This window comes from Poecilia latipinna, unplaced genomic scaffold (assembly GCF_001443285.1).
Source record: "Poecilia latipinna isolate Pla-1442-1.1 unplaced genomic scaffold, P_latipinna-1.0 Scaffold379, whole genome shotgun sequence".
Lineage (NCBI taxonomy): Eukaryota > Metazoa > Chordata > Actinopteri > Cyprinodontiformes > Poeciliidae > Poecilia > Poecilia latipinna.
Genome location: NW_015112995.1, coordinates 181,804 through 186,906, shown reverse-complemented (window position 1 = coordinate 186,906; position 5,103 = coordinate 181,804). Strand labels below are relative to the sequence as shown.

Below are 5,103 nucleotides of genomic sequence, written 5' to 3'. Positions count from 1 at the left end.
TCCATGGATTTAAGAAAAACGTACATGATTTTACCACAATGAAGATTTGACTAAAGCCCTCATATTCTAATGTTTTTCAAATTCAACATGTGTAGAGGTATATTTTCCAGCTTTCTTTTATTTTTGAAATGTTGATTTAACTTTAAAACAGTTTTTTTATTTTGAAGTATTAATTTTATTTTACAACCTTTTTAATTTTGAAGTGTTTTTATCATTTACCACCCTTTCTCATTTTCAAGTGTGGATTGAACCCACAACCTTGGCATTATGAACAGCACGCTGTGACTAGCTGAGCTGCCCGGCCATATGCGAGGTTATGCAAAGTTAAAGGTCAGCAAGGATTCTATGGTGTAGCGGTCTGAATCCAGGCATCTCAGTGCAAACCTCTGTGGAAACTTGATGCGTTGCATCTGACATCTTCAGATTTGGAACCTCAAACTGAAACAAAGCAGAGGAGTTCAGTTTCTGTAGTGTAGTGGTTATCACATTTGCTTAACACGCAAAAGGTCTCTGGTTCGAAACCAGACAGAAACAGCTTTTGTACGTTGTGCCTTTCACAGGGTGTTTGTGAGACAACAAGAGTCCATCCATCCATTGACCTTCAATCTGACCTTCATGTTTTAATATTTCCTCCTCTAAATTGTTTTTTTCCTCATCCTGAATCTCCATGAAAACATTTCATGGTTTTGTTTCTTCGTCTTGCTTCCTGAATCTCGACAGTTAATCTGGAATATTCCAGTAAATCCCCCTACCCGGATGAACCAGTATTCTCAGTCTGATTCTTGAAATAATTCCCACCCTGATGCTTTTGACCTGGCCTGACCTTTTCTCCTGCTGAACATCCAGGTTATCCCGTCTTCATTAGCGCTTTACAAACTTTAAACTGACTCCTTTTTTCCTCTAAACATCATTAACTTTTTAATTATTTGCTCCTCAAAGATCATTTTATGTCCTTTGTCTCGTGTTTTATTTCCAACAATCCTCATTTCCAGGCTGGACAGTAAAGCCCTTGTGGATTTAAAATTAATTAAAATAAAATTTTCTGGATAATAGCAAAAGCTTCAATTTATTTTCCTTTCATATTTTTATTCAAAGGTTTCATCTGCTGCACCTGTAACGTTCTGCCCACCTTGAACTGTTGCTAATCGATGTTGGGCCATAAAGCCCGTCTGCGGCGGAGCGCCGTGTCTTATTTATGAAACTGGATGTAGAGCGGAGACCGGGCCGCTGGAATAACTCCCAGTTAATGAAGCAGATGGTATTTCTACAGCAACACCTGGGAAGTCCAGCTGCTCCGGAGGCGGGAATTAATCCCACTTAGAGTCTGAAAAAAGATTCGTCCGCGCCTCGTCCCGGTTGTAATAAACACTGTTTGCACCGAACTGAACTGAACTGAATGGGTTAGGTTCAGAAAGCTTCTTGTAATCCAGCTCAAAGGTGAACCCACAAATTAGGATTAAAACCATCAAAAAATTATTAAATTCTGACTAATAACTTTGATTTACAAGTTTTTTTCAGAGATCTTATTTTCTTCTGAGATTTTTATTTTTTTCACAGATTTCTCTGTTTCTCAGATTGGAATCTTTTCAGAATTCCAACTTCTCTCTGACTTCCGACTTTTTTCTCAGATTTCCAACTTTTTTTTTCTTGTATTTGAGACTTTTCCCAAATTTATATTTTGATTTTTTTTTTCACAGAATCCAGATTCTTTTTTGTCTCAGATTGGAATTTAATCAGAATTCTAAATTTTTTCCTCAATATTCTGACCTTTTGTCTCAGATTTCAGATTTTTTTTTGTACTTTTTTCTCCAATTTTTTACTTTTTTTTCATTCTCAGATGTGTCTTAATTATATTCAAAATATTCAAAAAACTGTTTCTGAATTTATATACCAGAATTTTAAATTTTGAAACTTCTGAGATTAAAGTCAGAATTCAGTTTAAAAACAATCGACACGAACTTCCCTCATTAGGAGCAGAGACATTTTTTCTAGTGGCCCTAATCCTCTCCCGTACATATCAGTGTGGGACTAAACCAAAAAACTGTCCAACTCCATGTGTAGGTCCTTTTATAAGGTAATATGGACTCCTGCAGTGCAGAGTGAAGGCTCGGGTTGGAACCTTGTTAGCAAGGAAAACACTGGAACATGACAGGATTCAGCAGGAATGTGAGGAAAACCTCAAACTGGGCTCCAATTACTGCATTCTGTCCTGTACAATAATAAGTAATTATGACTAAAACGAGCCCCGCTGATGGCACGCGGGTCATAAAGGAGCCGCTGTTGGGAAATGAGAAACACGCCGAGCAAAACTCACCCTCCTCTGAGTCACGTTGGTCCAGCTGAGACACATTTAGAGACGCAAACAACCCAAAGATTCTAGGTGGCCTAGTCAAAGATTCACCTTCTAAAAAACACAACAGGACAATGATGGATGGATGGATGGATGGATGGATGGATGGATGGATGGATGGATGGATGGATGGATGGATGGATGGATGTTCGTAAAGTCAGCATGAATCTACTTATTTGTTGTTTTCATATAAAATATTTCCCTTCTCTTCCTCTCCCAACAGGAAAGGCGGCCATCTTTGACCTCCTCTCCCTCCCCTCGCCTCTTCCTCCTCCCTCCCCAGCTGACCCTCCCCTCTCATTGGTATTTGAGCGATGTAAGCTCCTGCCTGGCACATTTCATGGCTAATCAATGCGATCACCGCCGCAAACAGCCGATCAATCGTCCAGATCGCCGCATCATCCGGTCCGCCCGCCACCATGAGTGATGGCGACACCTGTAATTGGATTCACTCCGCCAAACAACGGAGGAAAACCGCCGGTTCAGAAAAAAATGAGACAATTACACCCAACAGTAATGCCCTGCGTTCAGACCGACTCATATTTATTCTGAGAGGCAAAGCGGAGCAGAACGTTCAGCAGGCGCTGCTCAGATGTGTTTTATTGAATTTGTCAGGCTGTTTCCTTCTCAGAGGCCCGATCTTTTCCTCTATCTCTTGTATCCATCACACACACACACACACACACACACACACACACACACACACACACACACACACACACACACACAATGAAAATGATGGGTTTCTCCCAGCACCCTGGGCCCCGCTCGACCCCTGCACCAGATTAAATCTGACACTCATGACCAGCTCTGACAGCGGGGGAAAATGCTGCGGGCCGGGATCTGGAGCGGGCTGAAGTGTTAGTTTGGAGTGACGGACTAATTAGGGCTTTCCTGCATCTAGCTTTATTTTCATATTTACTCCAGGAGCCAAGCAGCATTCCCAGACCTGTTCGGGAGAAGGAAGGTATTCCTGGACCGGAGGAAGGCAAAGATGAGGCTGAAAACTGGGATAAAAGCCACAACTACGCCCTCTGCTGGTGAAAACAGGCACCGCAGGAGCATCAAGCAGGAATCAGGTTCAGTAATTTAGATGTTTATGGTGTAAAACTGACAAAAATAAACTATGAGTGCTGCACAATCAAAATATATCAGTAATAATTTGAGTTATTTATTTCTAAAAAGGAAAAAATGGGGTTCATTTATCAAAGAGAACATATTTTCACCATCTTGTTCATTTAATTATAAATGAAACATGAAGAATATTTAGATACAAACTATATAGCTATGTAGCTATCAAATAATTATTTAGCTGACAGCTGCATATTCAGTTAGCAAACTACATACTTAGCTCCAACATTTAGATAAGTATATTGTATTTAGCTTCAAACTAGATATTTCAAGCCAGCACTGAGCTAAATATTTAGTTAATTATCAAAATAAATATTTAGCTCCAAATTAAATAGTTAGCTGTAGTTAGCTAGCGTCAAACTAAATATTTGAAGCTAGCTAAATATTTAGTCATTTAGATGTCATGTCCTTTTTACTCTGTGCGGTCCGGTTGGGTCGCACTGACACTGTTCGCTTTCATGAGAAATCTGAAAGCTGCTAAAATCTGACACTACTCCATTTTTGCTTGGTGCAGCGCCCCTACAGGCGAGGAGGGGAACAGGATTTTTATTTAGTTTGGATCAGCTTACACTGCAGCGTGAAAGCGAACCGCAGCAGCTACAAATGTAACAAATGTTGCAACTTTGATCCCAAATTGAATCAAATCTGCCAAACTATCAGGTGTGAAAACACATTAAACTTCAGACTTCTCCTGCAGAGCCAAAACCATCAACCAGCTCTTATTCTCTTCTGAACTCAGACTCTGAAATGAAAATATTTTACTAAGCGAGCCGATAAATTTATGGAGCGGCTTTCTCTGCGCTGCCGTAAATCATTCAACATTGTTATTAACATAAAACATTATGGGATAAATCCCTGCAGCTGTAATAAAGCAAACAGCTGTTAGCGGCCAAAAGTCCGCGGCCCTTTTAGAAGACGAATGGGATGAAATCACACGAATGGAAAACATCCCTCAGGTCAAAGCGCATGAATACCCACAAGCCTTAGCATGTACAACACGTTACTTTATCACGAGTCGTATTTCCTGCGGCGTAGTTTGGGACCGATTTGTCCCCAGGGATAATAATTACAGCCTCTAAAGTTTAGCTTTTTTTGTTCCTCTGGTGATTTCCTGCCCCATGAAATTAGGCCTGGCTGCGTCCATTCATCATCCCATTACCTCCGACTGCTGCCTCTATATATAGAGCCGCTGTGGAAGGAGAGCAGAGAGGAAGGTGGCAGCAGCAGCAACATCAACATCGCCAGCAATCACACAATCACAACGCGTGATTACGGCTCGTTAGCCGAAGCAGAGAGCTTTCCAAGAAGCAGCGTTGACCTTTGTGTTGCATTAAAACAAACATCTCAGAGGAAGATGGCATCATTTGCTGTCTTAGATCTCCGATAGCTGCATCTCACCAACCTGCTTTTTATTTATTTATTTCCAACATTTAAATTGGTTTTTCTGATGGAAGCTCTTCCTTGTTTATACCCAACATAAACTCTGATATGAAATTAAAACACAATAAGTGAATTAGCTGCAATATTATTTTATTCTCTCGTTCAAAACAAGAAAATCAACATTTTACACGTTGATTTTTCTTAAAAAAACTATTTTTCCCCATAGCACTTTATAATTTACA

The 5,103-nt window shown here is 40.2% G+C and overlaps 1 long non-coding RNA gene and 1 other non-coding gene across 2 annotated transcripts in view; both read left to right on the top strand.

Moving 5' to 3' along the window:
• LOC106950109 (uncharacterized) overlaps nucleotides 1–1,175 on the top strand; it is a 35,085-nt gene extending 33,910 nt beyond the window's left edge. Inside the window, exon 4 of the long non-coding RNA XR_001425540.1 lies at nucleotides 1,096–1,175. This is a non-coding gene — a long non-coding RNA (uncharacterized LOC106950109). The remainder of the gene's footprint in view (nucleotides 1–1,095) is intronic.
• Nucleotides 462–534, top strand: trnav-aac (transfer RNA valine (anticodon AAC)). Its single transcript has one exon. It is a non-coding gene; the product is annotated as a tRNA-Val (tRNA).
• Nucleotides 1,176–5,103: the final 3,928 nt, after the last annotated feature.